General features: G+C 35.1%; 1 protein-coding gene across 20 annotated transcripts in view; it reads left to right on the top strand.

The window, feature by feature from the left end:
- Baz2b (bromodomain adjacent to zinc finger domain 2B) overlaps window positions 1–21,724 on the top strand; it is a 361,835-nt gene that overhangs the window by 40,883 nt on the left and 299,228 nt on the right. For 8 of the 20 annotated variants that reach the window (XM_046462294.2, XM_046462296.2, XM_046462285.2 and 5 more), the window contains exon 1: window positions 1,076–1,289. The exons of 1 other annotated variant lie outside the window; for it this stretch is intronic. The gene's annotated coding sequence lies outside the window, so the exon portion shown is untranslated. Of the gene's footprint in view, window positions 1–1,073; window positions 1,290–9,731; window positions 9,751–21,724 lie in introns of those variants that run through there. 11 more of the 20 variants (XM_046462293.2, XM_046462291.2, XM_046462289.2 and 8 more) reach the window with 6 other exon arrangements.

Raw genomic sequence — 21,724 nt, 5'->3', positions numbered from 1 at the left:
TAAAAATAAAATGAAATGAAAAGTAAATGTATGTATATATGTGTGTATAAACGTATGTGTACACATATGTGCATGGTGTATGTGTACACGTGCGCGCGTGCGTGTGTGTGTGTGTGTGTATCCCCTCTAGATTCCCTTTTTAAGGAATTTGAGGTAGTGTCTTCTAGAAAGAGTTTTTTTGTTCGAAGTCCTGGGGATACAACCTAGGGTCCTACACATGACAAATAAGCCCTTCGCAACTAAGCTACATCCCCAGCTCTTTTTACTTCTTTATTTTGAGACAGGGTCTCACACTTATTTTCTCAGTTTGGCTTCAGACTCTCAATCCTTCATGCCTCATCTCCCAGGTAGCTAGGATTATAGGCGTGATTACTTGGCCAAGAGTTAGTTTGTTAAATCTTATATAGCTACTAATTGTGTGTGTGTGTGTGTGTGTGTGTGGTGTATGTACCTTATATCTTGCATTTTTTTTATTTGGAATGGTCTCTTGGGAGAATTAATGTATTGCTAAGTAACATCAGTGGCCCAATTGAATTATAAAACATTAATAATGTTATAAATTAGCCGTTCTGACCATTAAGGTTGACAGCTTATAAGTGAAGAAAGTATATAGTAAAGGATAGGCAGATTTAGAGGACAGAAAATGAAGGAATAAAGCATACTGAGGTGCAGTTTAGAATCATAAGGACTGTTCTTAGAAAAGCAGGCGTGGACACATCTAAACCTAAGAAAAACACAAAATCTGGAAAGTAGATTACAAAAAAAAAAAGCAATTCTTAGCCAGGCATGGTGATGCATGCCTATATCTCAGCTACTCAGGAGATTGAGACAAGAGGATGGCAAGATCAAGACTAACTTGGGCAACTCAGTAGTGCCCTGTCTCAGAATAAAAAATGAAAAGGGCTAGGGGTGTGGCTTAATAGTAAAGCACCCAGAATTCAATCCCCAGTACAAAAAAAAAAAAAAAATAATGCTTTATATACAAATGGATAATAATTCAAATGCCAGCATTTTTTTTTCTTCAGAAAATGTAGAAACCAGAGGACAGTATGACATCATCTTAAAAGCTGAAACAATAAATCAGTCCATCTAGAATTCTATGTCCAGTGGAAGTGTCCTTCAGGAATGATGGCAAAATTAACAAAGTTTTATATATGGAAAACTAAGAGAAATTTGTCTTCAGCAGACCTGTACTACAAGAAATGATACTGGAACTTCTTCAAGTGAAAAAGGAATGATATTAACAGAAAAGTTGGATCTTCTGGAGCAAATGAAGGACATCAGAAATGGTAAATATTTGGATAAAAATAAAAAAGTATTTTTATCATCTTACATTCTATAAAAAGATCAATGGATGATACTGAAGCAAAAATTATAACATTGTCCTTCAAAGTTTTTAGTGTATTTATTTTTAAAATATATAATAAAAGTAATATAAAATACATAAAACTAAATAAATATGGTGTTTGGGAGATAGTGATTAAAGGGACCTTGTCTCAAATTAAAAAACACAAAATACTGGGAATGTTGCTCAGAGGTAAAGCGCACCAGAGTTCAATCCCCAAAACTGCAAGAAAAAAAGAAAAAGAAAAACCATAAATAAAAGGAGTGAAAGAGATTTTACAGGATATCCGAGAATGTTTTTAACTTAATATCATCAAATTCAGCAAATTAAGTCAGATGGATGAATTCCTTTAGAAAACAGCTTATCAAAATTAAGAAACAGAAAAATCTCAAAATATTCACAAATATTTCAGAAAAGAAGAAAGGAGAACATTGTTAAACATAATTAATTAGGTAATGATAGCCTTAACACCAAAATCTGACAAATACATTATCAAGAAAACAATTCAGACTAATATCCCTCAAGAACATAAATGCAAAAATAATTTAAACAATAGCATGTTAAATAATATATAAAGGGATAATATCCTGAGTAAATAGGATTTATTCTAGGAAAACAAGGTTCAGTCAACCCTCAATACATCAAATGTTACTACATTAACAAAGTAAATTTAAATGGTCATTTCAAAATATTCAGAAAAAGCAGTTGACAAAATTCAGTACATATTCATGAAAAATTGAAACTTCTCAGGTTGTTGGTGGAAATATAAAGAGCATCTACTTAAAAAGAGCATCTACTTAAAAATCACAGTTAAAATCATTAGCCATCAAAGCAAAATTACAATGAGGTACCACCTACCACTCATTTAGGTGATTTGTCTATTTTGTTGTGCTAGGGATGGAACCCTTAGCATGCTAGGTGTGCAATCTTAACACTGAGCTACACCTCCAGTCCCTAGAATGAAAAAGCAGGGGAAAAATAAACAAAAAACCCACAAGCATTGAGGGCTGGGGAAGTAGCTTGGTGGTAAAGCACTTGTCTAGCATGCATGGAGCCCAGAGTTCAGTCTTCACTACTGTAAAAATAAAAACAAACAAAAAATGCATTGATGAGAATATGGGGAAATTAGAAACCTCCTTATTAGTGGGAATGTAAAATGGTTTTGCCACTATGAGAAAGAGTTTGGCAGTTCTTGAAACGTTAAAACAGAATTACCATATAACCTCAAAAATTCTACTCAAGTATGTACCCTAAAAAAATCGAATATAGACACTTAAATACTTATCTAGAAATGTTTATAGCCACACTAATCACAATAGCCAGAAGGTAGAAACAAACTAAATGTCCATTAGTGAATGAATATAGAAACAAATGGTGATATATTGATACAATGGAGTATTATTCAGCCAACAAAAGGAGTGAAGTAATGATACATGATACAATACAGATGAGCCTCAATAATATGCTATGTGAAAGGAATTAGACACAAACAGCCACAGATTGTATGTTTTCATTTATATGAAATATCCAGAATAGTTATATCTAGAGACAGAATTGATAGTTGCCAGTAGTGGGACTTGGGTGGTGATGGAGGAGAGAATAAAGAATACCTGCCTTACCCAATTCACAATAGCTATATTGTGGAACCAACCTAGATGCCCTACAATAGATGAATGGATAAAGATATTGTGGTATATATACACAATGGAATATTACTCAGCACTCAAAGAGAATAAAATCATGGCATTTGCAGGTAAATGGGTGGAGTTGGAGAATATTGTGCTAAATGAAGTAATCCAATCCCAAAAAACCAAAGGCTGAATGTTTTCTGCTGATCTATAATGGGGGTGGGGGAGGGAGCATGGGAGGAATGGAGGAACTTTGGATAGGGCAAAGGGGAGGGAGGGTAAGGGAGGAGGGCTTGGATCGAAAGATCGTGAAATGAGATGGACATGTATGAAGACACAAATGGTGTGACTCTACTTTGTGTCCAACCAGAGAAATGAAAAATTGTGCTCTATATGTATAATATGAATTAAAATGCATTCTGCTGTCATGTATAACAGATTAAAATAAATAGATAAATTTAAAAAATATTCAGTGGAATATTACTCAGATTTAGAGAAGAATGAAATTATGGTATTTGCCAGTAAATGGATGGAGTTGGAGAAAATCATGCCAAGTGAAATAAGCCAATCCCCCAAAAGCAAAGGCTGAATGTTTTCTCTAAAATGTGGATGCTAATTCACAATAAAGCGGGGTGGTTGGGTTAACTTCAGTAAAACTATTGTAAAAATAACCAATATTTTGAGAGGTTACAGAGAAATTGAAACCCTTATACACTGCTTATAGGAGTGGAAAATGTGCAAAAATAGTTTGGAAGTTTCCTTAAAAGGTTAAACATGGAGTTACCATAAAATCCATCATTTCTACACTTAAATATATGCTGCCCAAGCTAAAGGAAGACATGTTCCCCCAGAAGTCACGCCTGTAATCCCAGTAGCTCTGGAGGCTGAGACAGGAGGATTGAGAGTTCAAAGCCAGCTTCAGAAATAGTGAGACCCTGTCTTTAAATAAAATATGAAATAGGGCTGGGAACGTAGATCAATGTTTGAGTGCCCCTGAATTCAATCCCCAGTACCCCCACCCCATCCCACAAAAAAAAAGTCACATACTAGTGTTCATAGAAACATCACCCCTAATAGCTCAAAGGTAAAAATAACCCTAAGGCTATCAAGTGAAAATGATATGATAAAATTGATGTATCAATACAATGAAATATTATTCAGTCACAAAGAGGATACATAGTCCATGATTGATTCTTCCAAATATTATGCTAGCTGGTTGTGGTGGTACAGTCCTGTAATCCCAGCCACTTGGGAGTCTAGGCAAAAGGATGGCACGTTTGAGAACAGCCTGGGCAATTTAGTGAGACCTTGTCTCAGAATAAAAAATAAAAAGGGCTATGAAATGTAGCTCCGTGGTAGAGCACTCCTGGGTTCAATGCCTCATACCACAAAAACAAAGACAAAAAAAAATTATGCTAAGTGAAATAAACCAGATGTGAAGGACAAATCTTATTTGAGTTCACTTTTATGTGATGTATGTGATACACAGTATAGGAAAATGCAAAAAATGGAAAGTAAAGTCAAAGTTACCAAATGTGGGGGGCAAGAAGAATATGGATTTACTATTGAGTGGGTACAGTTTTTCTTCAGGTTGATGAAAAACTCCTGGTAATGGGGAGTGGTGATAGTTGTACAACATTGTTAATAAGCTTAATGCCACTGAATTGTACACTTAAAAATGTTTACTGTGGTTAATTGATGTTATATTAATTTTATCATAATGAATAAAATAATGTACAAAATTATTATAGCCTAATATATGGGAGATTTTGTTACATTGGTTAGAAGTGGTTGGCAGTTCCTCTCTACAAAAAGTAAGCATGAAGTGTGGAGAAAATTGTCAAAACAACTATTTACATGCATTGAAAATTAACCTAAAGCAGACAACACATTGAGAAACATTTATTACTGAAAAACTGCTGCAATTTTTGTCATTCACAGTTTCAATAAGTTTTTCTTCATATGAGCTATTCCTGTATCCCTACTCCAAAATGGTAGTTTTACCACCTTTTGACCTACTGTGAAAATGATCGCATTTGATGTCAAAGGGTGCTTAGGATTGGGGAGTAAAAATCCATGTCTTTGACAGCTAAAATTGTCAAATTAGGTTGGAAACGATGGCAAAAACTTCTATCTTTGTTAACCAGAGGTTGTAGTTCCAGCTGGAACTGCAGATATTTAATGGGAGATCATGAAAATGAGATACCTACACAGGGTTCAGGTATGCTCTCCACACAATACCTGGCAAACTAGGAAATTGTACATATATTAAGAATCCCCAAGATCATCTGGCAAAAGCTGAAAAGAAAAGGAGACTAAAGAATTAGCTGCAACTTTGAGGGTGTTCTGCAACTTGTACACTGATAACTGTCAAAGGGTGAAGGTATTATTGTATCATATTGATCACAGACAGCCTCTGGACACATCATTGCTTGACTACTAAGTTATGCCAAAATGGAGGAAACTTCTGAGAAGCCATATTACAGAGCTGGTTGCCGTGGTACACGCCTATAATCCTGTGACTCAGGAATTCAAAGCCAGCCTCAGCAACTTAGTGAGGCCCTAAGCACCTGAGTGAGACTCTGTCTCTAAATAGAACACAAAAAAGGACTGGGGATGTGGCTCAGTGGTGAAGTGCCTCTGAATTCAATCTTCAATCCCTGGTATAAAAAAAAAAGCCATGTTACAAAATAATAATAGAAATTTTAAAACTGTACAAAAACATCAAAGGGAGGTATTGTACCAAGTCTCCCCACTATCTTCCAGAAAAATGGAAACAGAAGAAATGCTTCCTGACACATTGTGTGAGGCCAGCATTAACCAAATCTAACCACACAGACATTGCAAGAAAGGAAAAGTGTAGGTCATCATCTCTCATGCACACAGATGAAAAAAAAAAAAACTTCAATAAAATATCGATGAATCAAATATCACAGTGTATCAAAAGAACTATATAACATGTCCGTTTATGATTTATCCCAGGCATGCAAGGTTGGTTTGGCATTCAAAGAGTAATTAATGCAATCAAACCAGCTAAAGAAGAAATTTCTCATTATGGGTTTTGTTTGCATTTTTCCATGATTAATGTATTAAGCGTGCATGATGTCTTTTTTTTTTTTTATGGTGCTGGGGATCAAATCCAGGGTCTTTCATATGGTAAGTGTATCCTCTACCATTGAGCTACATCCCCATTCCCCCTCTCTTCCCTTTTCTTTCTTTCATTTTTTCTTTCTTTCTTTCTTTCTTTCTTTCTTTTTCTTCTTCTTCTTCTTCTTCTTCTTCTTCTTCTTCTTCTTCTTCTTCTTCTTCTTCTTCTTCTTCTTCTTTTTTTTTTTTTTTTAGTATCAGGGATTGAATTCAGGGGCACTTACCCACTGAGCCATATCCCCATCCATCCCTTTTTTTTTTGAGACAGGGTCCTGCTAATTTGCTAAGGCTAGCTTTAAAGTTATGATCCTTTCAGTCTCAGCCTTAGAAGCCTCTGGGATTACAGGCATGTGCCACCACGCCTAGCCCCAACCTTTTTATTTTTTTATTTTGAGGCATGATCTTGCTAATTTGCTAAGGCTGACCATGAACTTATCTCAGCCTCCCAAATAGCTGAGATTACAGGTATGTGCCCCTATATCTGGCTAAAATGTCCTTTTAAACTTCTCTATTTTAAAAATACCACAAGAGGCCTAGGGATATAGCTGTTTGTAGAGTGCATGCCTCCCATGCACGAGGCCCTGGGTTCAATCCTCAGCATCACCAAAAAAAAAAAAAAAAAATCCACAAAAATTTTACCTAACAAATATTCAATAAACACTGATATTAATGTTTTTAAAAGTATTTCTAGGGCTGGGGATATAACTCACTTGGTAGAGTGCTTGCCCTGGGTTCAATCCACAGCAACACACACACACACACACACACACAAAATATTTCTATAACATTTCTATTATACTGTTTTTTAATTTGTTTAAATGTATGTATACAGAGTTGACCCAGAGATTCTATAATTCTTTTAAAAGAATATATAAATATCTAAAAGGGTTGGGAAGAATCTTAGTTTATGTTTTGCATAACCCAGTATCTCTCATCAAAACTTAAGGTAGTCTTTACTTGGTTTTCTGGAAATCAGAACAAGTTGGAATTGACTTTTAGATTTGTGATTAAAACCCCCTATATTATATAATTTAGAGGGATGCATTTTAGGACAAATAAACAATATTTTAGTGACAAAATGCACTTCAAAAAATGTATGTTCTACCAACCCTGACTCAGCTGATCTCACAAATGTACTTTGGAAGACATAGCAATACAAGAAAATCAATGGTACTGCCAATGAGTAAATAAATTAGTAGGGTGGAAGATTGGCAGAAGAGTGATTACAATAGTGTACCAGGTATTTTTACTAACTCAAAGGAAAGAGTTGGAATGGAAAAAAAATAAATCACATGCTTTCCTTCATAAAATGAAAATAATTTTAGTCATTAGAACAAAAGATAGAACTGGGCATGGTGGCACAATTCTGAAATTCCAGTGACTCTGAGGCAGGAAGAGCACAAGTTCAAGACCAGCTTCAGCAACTTGGTGAGACCCTGTCTTATAATAAAAAATAAAAAGGGGACTGGGTTGTAGCTCAGTGGTAGAGCACCTGCCTGATATGTGTGAGGCACTGGGTTTGATCCTTGGAACCACATAAAAATAAAATAAAGGTATTATGTTCATCTACAACTAAAAAAATTTTTAAAAATATTTTTAAAAATAAATAAAATGGACTGGGGATGTGGCTCAGTGATTAAAAAAAAAAAAAGTGGAATTCTTCTTCGACTTCTAGCATTCTCCTGAATGAGACAAGGTTTATATTATTCAGAATGAGCTCGAACCATCCATTACTGCTTTTTGAGTTGGCTATAAAACTGAACCAATTCATTTTCATTTTTTCTCTTTTATAAATAAGAAAAATGGGAATAATTTGTTGCATTCTTGGATACATGGTTCCCCACATAGATGAGGAAGCATCTTGATAAGCTTTATGTGCTGGGATTGTAATTACTATATTTTTAAAAAATATTCTTTAGTTGTCAATTGGTCTTTATTTCATTTATTTATATGTGGTGCTGAGAATGGAACCCAGTGCCTCACACATGCTAGGCAAGCGCTCTACCACTGAACCAAATCCCAGCCCCTGTAATTACTATAATTTTAAAAGGAATTTTTAAATAATTCCCTTAGACAAGATGGACGAAAAGATTTTCCCTTATATCTGAAATAACAGAAGTAAAAAAAGAAAAGGAATATGTGAAACAAGTGTTTTGAAAACTTGAGGCATTAGGTGGAAAAGGGCATTGTTCCCTGAAAGAGGGAATATGAGACAAGGTGTGCACTACTATTGTCTGCATTGGAACACATTCCAGGCTCTTTCACAAGACAGGATAACAGAGAGAGGCTGGGGATAAAGTTCAGTAATAAGAACACTTGCCTACCCCGTGCAAGGCTTTGGGTTCAATTCCTCTGCCCTCACTCCCTCCAAAAAAAGAAAGAACAATGGAAAACACAGAGATGGCTCAATTGAGGAGACATTACTGATAGTTCCTGAGGTCAGGGTGACTAGAATTCACAGGGTAGAGTATTGGAGCAATGTGAGTTACTACTAGATCTGCAAAATATACCCCCTCAAGTTTTTAAGAAAGCACTTATCAGCTATGAATGTGATGAAACTACCTGAAGCTATGGAAAGAGCCATTAAAAGCATTAGAAGAGGGAAGAGTGTGCAAGTTCTCAAAGGAATAGAAATATTGCCTGTTTCCACCAGCCAGACTAAAAAACCTCGCAATTCTTGGAACATAGGATATAATATTTAAAAGGAATTACCTCAGTGGTGTGAAATACTTAGCCTTAAATTTAACTTCTTCTATGGTTCTGCTTTAAGAAATGTTAAAAGAAAGACCTGAAAAGGCCAAATTATTTCTAATCAATCATATCTCAGGAAAAAGCTCAAGAATATTTGTATCAAAAAATGTCTAGCATCTCACAAGGTTAAATTCACATATCTGACTCCTAGTAGAAAATGGTTAAACATGCAAAGAAGTGAGAAAATATGACAGTTTCGAAGAGATAAATGAACTAAATGCAACTGATTAATGTGGATGGGAGAATTAGCAGATGAAGATATCAGTTGTTATAACTGTATTCCATATGTAAAACAAAGCTAAAGGAACGGTTGAATATGTTAAGTGGAAAAATGGAAGGCCCAGAAAAGACCTAAAGCAAACTTCTAGTGCTGATAACTACAATGCCTAAGATGAAAAACTCAAGATATAGCCTTAACAGCATATTACGTGTTGTAGAAGAAAAAATTAATGAATTTGAAGACATGATAGAAATCATTAAAAGGAAAGCACGGAAAGTGAATTATTACAATATGAATAGAACATCACTAAACTATGGGACAACTTTATAAATAACAGATGTGTGTTATATTAAATTATAAATACAACCTAATATATTTGTAATTGAATTGCTCTTAGGTGGGAATGGGAGGAAAAAATACTCAAAGAAATACTGGCTGAATTTTTCTAAATTTGATGAAAGCTTGAAATTCAAAGACTAAAGAAGCTCCATGAAACCCAAAACCAAGAAACATGAAGATTGCATTAACATAAGTTATTGAATTGTTCAAAACCAATGCTAGAAGAAAATCTTGAAAAGGTCTGAAGGAAAAGAGACCTATGACACATATAGCATCCAGCATATAGATCTCAGCAGAGTTTTTCATCAGAAACAATGCAAGTGAGTATTGAAAACCATATCTTTAAAATACTTGATAGAACTATTAACCTAGAATTGTAATTGTATTCAAACATGACCTTTTTAAACGTACAAAAAGTGACTATGGGCTAGGGCTATAACTCAGTGGCAGAGCTCTTGCCTAGCATGTGTGAGGCACTGGGTTGCATCGTTAGCACCATATAGAAATAAATAAAACAAAGGCATTCTGTCCATCTACAACTACCCAGAGCTAGGAAAATGTATCTATAAGCCAAATGATGAACATTCATCATACATTCCATGATATTTAAAAAATTATCTCCAAATGAATCATACATAAGTGTAAAAGCTCAAATATAAAATTTCTGAAAGAAAGTATATATAAAGGAGAAATTCTTTTTGTTTTTTCTACAGATTTTTCTTATATATATCACTGATTTAGTCAGCTTTTCATTGATATAACCAAAATACCTGTCAAGAACAACTAGAGGAGGAAAAGTTTGTTTTGGGCTCACTGTTTCAGAGGTTCAGTCCATGGTTGGCCAACTTTTTTTGCTTTGGGCTCAAGGCAAGGGAGAATACCAGGGCAGAGGAGTAGCCATAAAGGAAAGCTGTTTACCTCAGAGTGGCTGGAAAGCAGAAAAAGAGGAAAGAAGGTTAGTGACCAGAGGGAAGATAAACTCTGCCAGGGCACTTTCCCAGTGACCCATCTCTAACTACCTGCCAATATTTACAACCTAGTTAGTCCATTCAAACTAGGATGGTCTGATTAGGTTACAGTTCTCACATTTCAGTCATTTTACCCCTGAATGTTCCTACATCAACACTGGAGCTTTTGAGGGACACCTCAGATCCAAATAATATAAAATCTAGACCTGTAAAAGTTAGACTTATATAAATCTGCTTTCATCAAAATAAAAAAATAAGTTCTGCCAGGCACAGTGGCGCACACCTATAATCCTAGTGACTCAGGAGGCAGAGGCAGGAATATTAATAAATTTGAGGCCAGCATCGGCAATTTAGCCAGACCTGCCCCCTTACCCCTGCAAATTAAGAGAGCTACAAATATAGCTCAATGATAAGGCATTCCTGACTCAATCCACAGTACTTCAAAAAATAAAATAAAAATTCTGAGTTTGGTACAGTAGCACACAGTTAGTAATTCCAGCTACTTGGGACTCTGAGACAAGAAAATGGTAAGTTCAAGACCTGCCTGGGAAACAGCAACTTCCCATCTCAAAATAAATGATAAATAAATTCTACTCTTTGGAATATACTCTTAAGAGAATGAAAAGACAAACCACAGGTTTGGATGAAAAATATTTGTAAATTATCTATCTGGTAAATTATTTGTATCCAGAACTCTCAAAGCAGGGTATGATGGCATATGACCACAATCCCAGTCTTGGGTGAAGGAGGCAGGAGGATCAAGGCCAGCCTGGAAAATTCAGTGAGATAGCCTCAGAATAAAATAAAAGGAGTTGGGGATATAATTCAGAGATAGAAAGCTCCTGGGTTCAATTCCCAGTATAAAAAAAAAAAAAAAAGAAGAAAACTCTCAAAATTTAGTAATGATAAATATATAGCCCAATTAAAAAATGGGCAAATATTTGAACAGTTCACCAAAAACATAAAAAGATGGCTGGCAAAACCAGCATATAAAAATGTTCAATCATTAGAGAAATGCACTATAGACCTATGACTCAAAAAAAAAAAAAAAAAAAGACCACTTCACGTTTTCATTAGGATATAGGAGAATCTGGAGTGTTCATTCACTGATGGTAGGAATGTAAAACAGCAATAAACCCTTTGAAAAAGTTTGACAATTTTTAAAATATTATGTACATTCCTTCCATGTGATCTGGTTATTCTATTCTTTTGTAAATACCCCAAAGAAGTAGTGTTTCATTTGCATAATACTTTGTACAGGAATGTTCATAGCAACATTATTTGTAATAGCTAAAGAGTAGGAGCAACCCAAATGTTAATCAACTAAAGAATAATTTAAATCCTATATTTGTATAGTGGATACACTTTATCAATAAAAGGGAATGGAGATGCTTCCCTGTTGTGGCAGCTACTTGGATGCTGAGGCAGGAGCAGAACAAGCTTGAGACTAGCCTGGACTACTAAGTGACACCCTGTCTAAAAGTTAAAAAAAAAAAAAAAGGCTTGGGGTATAGCTCAGTGATTGAATGCTTGCTTAGTGAGCTCTAGTCCTTGGGTTCAATCCCCAGTACTGCAAAAAAAGAAAGAAAAGAGTAATGAGCAATTAAAATATGCAGCAAAATGAAAGAAACTGAAAATAATTATACCAAATGGAAGAAGTCAGACAAAAAAGAATATCTACTATATAATTCAATTTTTTATGAAATTCTAGAAAATGAAAACTAATCTATTGTTAAGAAAAGAAAATCAATAGTTGCCTTGAATTGTGGAGTTGGGTAACATGGAAGAATAAAAAAGTATTTTGTATAAAGGGATAAGGAAACTTTTAGAGATAATGGATAATTATGTTAATAGTTTCATAGATATATATGGATGACAGAAATGGTCTAATTACATACTTTAAAAACATTTATTTTTTAGTTGTAGGTGGACATACAATATCTTTATTTCATTTTTACATGGTGCTGAGGATTGAACCCAGTGCCTCACACATGCTAGGCAAGCACTCTACCACTGAGCCACAACCCCAGCCCTAACCATAGACTTTATATGTGTACAATTTATTGTATGCAAGTTACAAGAAGTCTTCATTTTGCATTGTTTCAGTATATACAAATTTTAGCATGGTTCAATTAAACCACACCTATCCCCTAAAAACACAGTTCCAATTTTTAAAATAATATTTATTTTTTAGTTGTAGTTGGACCCAATGCTTTTATTTATTTTTAATTTTTATTTTTTTCCATTATTCAGCACCAACACTTTTAATTTAGTTATTTTTATGTGGTGCTGAGGATCAAACCCAGGGCCTTGAACATGCTAAGTGAGCGCTTTACCACTGAGCCACAACCCCAGCCCCACACAGTTCCAATTTAATTCACCATAGACTCTTCATTGTAATTCCATGAAGTATGGACTTTGTTGCTAGCCCTTCAGTCCACAAATCATTATAGAAGATATACAATATGATCAATGACCAATGACATGACTCTTTAAATGCTGCTGATGATTTTTCATTGCACATCTATCAATCAGTTTATGATCAGAGAGCAAAGCATGTTTCCATGCCCTTCATGATAAACCTATATGATGTTTTACCAAAATAGATAATTAAAAGTAGGAATTTTCTGACTGTGATGTTTAATTTTATGTATCAATTTGATTAATGGGGGGGGGGTCCTAAATATTTGCTCAGTCATTGCTCCAGGTGCATTTGTGAGATTTACATTTGAATTAGTAGGCTGAATAATGCAGATTGTTATCTCTAATGTGGATGACTGTCCTCCAGTCACTTGAAGGCCTAAATAGAACAAAAGTTTAACCTTACTTTAAGAGGTAATGCCTCTTACCTGAATATTGAGCTGGGACATAAATTTTTTCCTGCCTTCAGAATTACACTAAATCATGTTTTCATGGGTCTTGACCTACCACCTTTGTACTAGAATGTGTACTGTTGGCCCTGTGTCTGCAGTTTGCTGACTGCAGGTCTTGAAAGTGTTACATAATCACATGAACCAGTTACTAAATCTCTTTCTATATATACATACATCCTATTGGTTCTGTTTTTTAGGAGGATGCTGACTAATACTAATATTGATTCCATGATGTAGGATACTGTTCTGCTCTAGCAATACCTAAAAATGTGGATGTAGTTTTAGAAATAATAGGTAATGGATACAGGCTGGAAGAGTTCTATCATGCTAGAAATAACATTCAACATGATTCTTGTGAGGGTTCATAAAGAAAAGAAACCTAGAAAGAAAACTTTCATCTTCACATAAAATACATAAATAACTGTGAACAGAATGTTGTTAGAAATCTAGGTATTCAAAGGCCTTTCTGGTAAAGTCTCAGATGGAAATAAGGAATGGGTTATTGAAACTGGAGGGAAGTTGATTGTTATAAAGTAGCAAAGAACTAGCCTGATACATTTTCTAGAACTTTTAAATAGGTAGAACATTCAATAACTTAAATTGTTCATTTAGCAGAGGAGATTTTAAAGCTATTTATAGAAATTATGGCTTGGGTCCTCATATTTTATTATGAGAGGACGGAAATGGTGTTAGTAAGCAAAAGAAACCAGAACATGGAGATTTAGAAAACACTCAGACTATCCAAATTTTACAAAATGAGAAAGCTTGTTCTATAAAGAACACTAAAGAAGTGGCTGAAGAATAATTTGATAAAGAAATCATGAGTGTAACTCATGGATTTATTCAGCCATCTCAGCAAAAGTTAGGAATAGAGATGTGATTATACTAGCAGAAACACTGACAGTTTGAACTAAGGAGAGGGAATGAAGGACTGAATGAATAAAGGCTTTCAAATTTCTCAATTCTGTAGGATTGGACTATGTAGCAATTCACCTGTCCTTGAAGGCAGGGCATCAGGCCAAACAGGATCATTTTCAAGTCTTAAGATTTAATAGCATTTTTCTTGCTAAGGTTTGAATTTCCTGGGGACCTGTCACTTCTTCCTCGTTTTCCCCTTTTTCCCTTTGGAATGGGAATATCTGTTCTACAGCTGTCCCACCATCATATTTTTGAAGCATGTAACTTAATTGGTATCACGGTTCCACAACTGGAGTAAAATTTTGCTTCAGGAGGAATAGATACCCTGAGTCTTATCCGTATCTATTTTAGATGTATTTAGATGAGACTTTGAATTTTAAATGTTTGAATTGGTGCTAGAATTAGTTAAGACTTTTTAAGCATATTTATGCATGCAAGAAGGATATGAGTTTTGGGGGCCCAAGGGTGAAATGCTTGTGTCCTCCTAAAACTCAGATGTTGAAACCATAACCCTTAATATTTGAATATGGGGTTTCAAAGGAAGTCTTTAAGGTTAAATGAAACTATAAGGTTGGGGCTTCACTTCATAAGATTAGCAACATTAGAGAGCTCACTTTTAATATTGTAAGGTTGCAGAGAGATGGCAGCTGCCTATAAGCCAGGAGAAAAGGCCTCAGAACAAACTGACCTTTCCATGACCTTATCTTGGATTTCTCAGATTCCAGAGCTGTGAGAAATAAATTTCTGTTGTTTAAGTCACATAGTCTATAGTATTTTGTTTTGACCGCTGAAACAGAAAAATACATTCACAAAAATAAAAGTGCAGCAAACAACCAAAATTTGATAAGGTTGTTCAAATGTATCATAAATGGAGTTACAGAAGAAACATCTGACCATGGGAATGCTGACACTATTGTCATTCTAGATATTAAGTCAGAAACTTAGTGAAGATGAAATTGTCAATGTAATTGAGGAAAGCAGTTGAGAGGAAAAATCTTAAGATTATTTCAAGAAATGTGATCTAGGAAAAAATTTCCAAAATAACACCTTGTAGAGGAATGGGCTAATAGTTCAGTGGTAGAGCACATTCTTATCATGCATAAGGCTGTAGATGTGATTTTCAGCGCGCGCACACACACACACACACACACACACACAACAAAACCCAACCCACAGAAAACAAAACAAAACAAAATCCAGTCTACTTGAGAGGTTGAGGCAGAGGATCAAATATATAAGGCTAGCCTGGGCAATTTAGCCAGACACTGTCTCAAAATGAAAAATTATAAAGAGTAAGGGATGTATCTCAGTGGTAGACCACTTGCCTAATATGTACAAGGCACTGGGTTCAATCCCCAGTACTACAGCAAAACAAAACAAAATGAGATAATACCTCTCATGTGTTGGAATGACTGTTATCAAAAAGACAAAAGAGCCTTTTGAGGGTGTACATCTGTAATCCAAGCGACTCAGGAGGTTGAGGCAGGAAGATCACAAGTTCAAATCCAGCCTTTGCAACTTAGCACAAGACCATGTCTTAAAATTTAAAAAAATTTAAAAGGGCTTGGTTGTAGTTCAGTGGTGGTAAATTTGCCTCACATGTGAGGCTCTGGATTCAATCCCCAGTCCTGGGGGGTGGGGGGAGACAAAAAATAAAGTTGTTGATGAAGATATAAAGAAAAGGGACTGCTTGTACATTGTTGGTGAGGAATGTAAGGGCATTTTGTTTTACTAGAAGTTCCTTTAAAAAATAAAAAAAGTGTACACACCTGTAGTTCTAGCTAATCCGGAGTCTGAGTAGGAGGATTGCAAGTTCAAGTTCAGGGTTGACTATATTGAGCAAAATTTTTTAAAAAATGCATAGGTAAATTTATAGTCTGATGAGAGCCTATTTCTTGATTCATATATAGTGCCTTTTCCCTGTGTTCTCAGTGGTACATGAAGAAATGAATTCTCTTGGGCCTATTTTATGAGGTCTATAATCCCATGAATGAGGGCTCTACCCTCATGTCCTAAATATATCCCAAAAGTCCCCACTTTTTAATACCATTGCCTTGGAGGTTAGAATTTCAACATGAGTTTGGTGGAAACAAATATTCAGACCACAGTTATAACCATTCATTCTAAGTTCTCTTGTTTGGACTTTTATTAACTCTCAAAGTTATTTAATTTATATTCTTGTTCTGCTACAGTGTGTGTGTGTGTGTGTGTGTGTGCGCGCACGCGTGCGTGTGTGTGTGTGTGTGTGTGTGCATGCACGCACACGCGCACATTAGGGAATGCTGGGACTGGAACCTAGGGCCTCATGCGTGCCAGGCAAGCACTCATACCACTGAGCTACATCCTCCACTGTATAGTCTATTTTTAACATTGAAGCCAGAGAAAACTTTTTCAAAGGTAAGTGTGATGATATCATTTCTTTGTTCAAAATCACTCAATGGTTTTCTACTGTGTAAAGATTCAAAATCTTTATAATGGTCTATAAATCCCTACAGAATCTGGCACTCTCTGTGGCACTGACTCCTTTATTGATGTTCATCTTGACCACATCAGGTTATTTACTGTTCCTTGAACAAACTAAATATGCTCCTGTTGCAAAACCTTTGTGCATCTTATTTCATCTTCCTGGAAGGTCTTGCACCATGTGTCTATGTTCCTATTTTTTTTCACCCTTTTATAAGTCTTTGCTCAAATGTAAACTTGCCAGTGAGGTTCTTATTCACTATCTGTAGAACTTCTTGTACATTTGAATTTAACTACTTCCCTGTGTAATATTTGTTACAATCATATATAACAGGAGTGTGAAAACTGTGGCCAGTGGGCCAAATCTGATCTATAACCTATTTTTGTAAAATTTTACTGGAATTCAGATATGCCCACTTTTTAAAATGTTTTATATTGCTGCTTTCTCACACTAATGACAACTTTGAGTAGTTGCAATGAATATGAATAGGCCACAAAAAAAAATCTTCACTCTATTTTACAGAAAATGTTTGCTGACTCCAATATATACAATATGGTTGCTTGTTTGCTTATTCCCTATTAGGACAGTTATTTATTGTTTTTCACTGTTTCATCCCTAGTATCTACAAGTATACCTGTTAATCAGCAGGTGCTCAGTATGTATTTCTGCAAAAATAAATAAATGAAATAAAGGACATTGGTGTGGTATTGTAATACATAAAGGGTTTTGGTTTTTTTAAATTAATTTTTATTATGATGCTAGGGATTGAATCCAGGGCCTCATGCATGCCAAGGAAGCACTCTACCACTGAGCTATATCCCCAGCCCAGATCTTAGAGACAAAAAAAAAATCTCTAGATTATTAGATTTATTATTTGTCATTATCACCTAAAAAGTAATTAACATGCTTTCAATCAAGCTCTGTGGGTTTGCATGTGTTACTTGGGATTGAACCCAGGCCCTTCCACATGCAAGGCAAGTGCTCTACCACTGGACTACCCGTCCCCCCCACAACACCAGCTTTTTAAAAAAATTTATATTTTGCGACACAAGATATTGCTAAGTTGCCCAGGTTGGCTGCAAATTTGTGATCTTTCTGCTTTAGCCTTGAAAGTACCTGGGATTACTGGTGTGTACCCACAAACCCAGCTCAATTAAACGTGTTTTTAATTAAGAGACTCTTCTGTGTTAAGATGGTAGGAAAAGCTACAGAATTTTCCTCCTTTGATACATAATGATATTAACTATGACAATCTAAAAAGAAAAAAGAAGTTAAGAACAGCAAGACCAGGGCTGGGGTTGTGGCTCAAAGGTAGAGCGCTTGCCTACCGTGCGTGAAGCACTGGGTTCGATCCTCAGCACCACAAAAAAATAAAATAAAGGTATTGTGTTTACCTACAATTAAAAAATAAATATTAAAAAAAGAACAGCAAGACCAGAAAAAAAAAGAAATACAAAATATTCAACAGCAGCAGCTAAAAATAAGAAACTTAAGTAGAAGAACTGAGGGTATAGCTTAGTGATAGAGCACTTGTCTAGCTTGCTTGAAGTCCTAAGTTCTATCCCCAGCTGCACAAAAGCAGAAAAACTGGAAAACTAAGTACAGTCTTATAAATTTCAAAGATAACAGCCAAGGAAGGAGAGAGAAAATTTGCTGATGTATGTACTCCTCAAAAGCTGTGACCTTGATATTCATCATTAATATACTCGAAATAGTGGTGTTTCCTTACATTTTTATTTTTCTTAATATGTGAAAGTAGAAACAGTTATTGGGAAAGTAAAAGATTAAGGGCTGATTTCTTGGCAGAAGCAGAGGCCTGTGGACTCCTGAATTGAGGGAATGATCTAAATTCCAAGGTCACCAACCTATGAAATAAAGATATATACCCTCCCTGGAGTAGGGTGAACTTACCAGAAAATCTGCTCCATATAAAGCTTGCCCCAAAGTGCCAGCTCAATTGTCCTTCCACTTTACTTTGAACATGCTAACTTGCTCAGAATGTGGTCATTTTGCTTTGCCATTTTTAAAAATCCAGCTTTTATTATCTTATTGCCAGATGAATTCTTGTCATTTGTTCTGCTTCTTAAAAGATAATTTTTATGTCTTTGGATTGCCTCTCTTTGAATATCTAGAGGGGGAGACACGTTATAAAAAAGAATTTGAATTAATTTAGGCCAGCAATATTTTAAAGTCACTGGTTCCCTTTCAAATAAAATTCAGTAGGATTGGGGATATAGCTCAGTTGGTAAAGCGCTTGCCTCACATGCACAAGGCCCTGGGTTCAATCCCCAGCACCACAAAAAAACAAACAAACAAACAAAAAAACTCAGTGGCTTTTTAAGCTGCTATAGAAGCTTTTCCAGAATAAGCACAAAAATAATGCTTTACATTATTTGTCCCTCCAAAGATATGGAATACACTAAAGCTAAGAAAGTATTATTTGGTATTGTATTTGAAGTAGAAACCACATGGTTTCCAAGTTTATTAAACCAGCAAAATAAGAAATATTCATGTCTATTGTGAAGGCAGATTGAGCTGGCAAAATTCCTTTAGCACTTGATACTTTTGGAAATTATAATACTAATGACAAACAATATTAAAGTGTTATTTCATGTGTGGATGCTGATAGATAGTTTTACACTTGTTGTAAAGCTTTGGGAAGTCTATATGCATTTCAAACAAGGGTGAGAAGCGCTTGATAATGTCTTGTTCTGGTTAGGTTTTGTTTTGGTGGTGCTGGGGATCGAACCCAGGGTCTTGCACATTTAAGTACATGTTCTGTCACTAAGCTGCATCCCCAACCTCTTATGCATTTTGAATAATTGAAAATCCATGCAAAAAAAAGAGAAAAGATTTTTAAAAATTGGTTTGTGATGGTTATATGAGTCTTAAAAGTTTTCTGAAAATGTTGTGTGGCCAGGGGAGTATTACTGATGGAGCACCAACTACAGGACAAGGAAGAACAAACATCACATTAAATAGATTGCACTGGAACTCTAATCTTGACTCACTCATTAAAGAAGTAATGACAGTTGTACTCAAAATGGAATGGTGTATATTTTTTTAGAATGCTGTGAAAATAAATGGGCAGTGAATATAAAACTCTGATGTGTGACTCACAACATGCTGGCTGTCAAGAGGGAAGATAGTTATGTGGAATTTTGAAATCAGATATGAGATGATAACATTCTTTTTCATGAATCTTAAAAAATACCGTTTCTGCCAGACATAGTAGCAGACACCTATAATCCCAGTAACTTGGGAAGCTATGGCAGGAAGACTGCAAGTTTGAGGCCAGCCTCAACAGTTTAGCAAGGCCCTAGCAACTTAGTGAGAGCCTGTCTCAGAATAAAAAATAAAAAATAGTTGATTTTTACTAAGCTCTTTTGTCTGTAGCACTAGCAATAGGCAATCTGTGGTTGCAGTTTTTGAGTGAGAGTAGTTCTGATATGAATGTTCATTGATATTTTTATTTACATAAATGGATAGGGTGAAAGTGAGACAACAAAGGCATATTGTTAGAACTCCACTTTTTTATCAATGATGTGAACAACTTCTTGTTAAATTGTTAATAATTTTCAAAATGAGATTATTTTTCCATTTTTTGTTCTATTTACAGTGTGACTTCAGCTTACATCATTTATATTTTTTTCTCATTTCTTTCTTAAGTCTAGACTACCAACAAAACATTAATTTAAATGGTGACTTGTAAACATTTCCATAGTGTAAATATCGCTACCATGGCTCATTTCAAGCTACCTACATGACATCACTGAACACAGAGTTGGGTAGAATCAGGCAGTAGCACATCACTGTATAGTTTGGTTTTTTTTTTCCCTTGGCTGTACTGCAATGGACATAAATAATCTCATGTGAATAGATAATAGGGGAGTAAAATAAGAAGTGATAAGTTCTGAGGATTTGTTTTTAATATACTTTAAGTTTTAAAATGTTTATTTTTAAAGTAATGACAGCCATCTTGTAAAATTCCTGAAAATTTAACATTTGATTTCCTTGACCTTGACTTTCATGAGTGATTGCTTTGGAAAAGACCATACATATGAAGTTTATGTATCTACTGTAAAATTACTTCAAACACTCTTTCTTATATATTACTCAATTTTTAAAAAAGTTTATATCAATGAAGCTTCATTTTTACCAGATAAGGAGAATGTTATCACATTCCTTTTTTGTTTTTTCAGTGGTGCTGGGGATTGAATCCAGGCCCTTGTGCATGCAAGGCAAGCACTCTACCACCTGAGCTATATCCCCAGCCCTCCTGCTTTGTTTTGCTGCCCCCATACTCACAGATAAATTGTATTCAACTTTACCCATAACTATTAGTGCAGCCTGGTGATATTTTTCCTTCATCAATGATTTTTTATTAGATAATTTTAGTTATACATGGACAAAATATCTTTATTTATTTATATTGGCTTGATTTGAAATCTTGCTAAATTTACTGATGTTCTTTGAATTCAGGATCCCCCTGTTTCAGCCTCCTAATTTCTCTGTAGCTTCCATAGGGTTTTCTATATTAACTCCCATATTATCTGTACATAAGTACAATTTTTCTTCTTGTTGTATTTAGGTTTTTTCCGCCATCTTTTTTTTAAATTTTTTTTAGTTGTAAATGGACACAATATCTTTATTTTTATTTATTTATTTTTATGTGGTGCTGAGTATTGAACCCAGTGACTCACATGAAGGAGGCAAGCACTCTGCTACTGAGCCACAACCCCAGCCAGATATATTTTTTTAATATTTTTTAGTTGTTGATGGACACAATATCTTTATTTTTATTTATTTATTTTTTATGTGGTGCTGGGGATCGAACCCAGGGCTTCACTCATGCAAGGCAAGCACTCTACCACTGAGTTACAACCCCAGTCCCAAATGTTTTTTTTTCTTAATATTTTTTGTTTTAGTTATAGACACATTATCTTTATTTTATTTATTTTTATGTGGTGCTGAGTATCAAACACAATGCCTTGCATGTACAAGGCAAGCACTCCACCACTGAGCTACAACCCCAGCCCCTATCGATGATGTTTTTAAACTTAAAAATAAA

Source organism: Marmota monax, unplaced genomic scaffold (genome assembly GCF_021218885.2).
Source record: "Marmota monax isolate L192 unplaced genomic scaffold, Marmota_monax_Labrador192_F-V1.1 WCK01_AAM20220418_F8-fsc00129, whole genome shotgun sequence".
In the NCBI taxonomy this organism is placed as follows: Eukaryota; Metazoa; Chordata; class Mammalia; order Rodentia; family Sciuridae; genus Marmota; species Marmota monax.
This window is presented reverse-complemented; position numbering and strand designations above follow the sequence as displayed.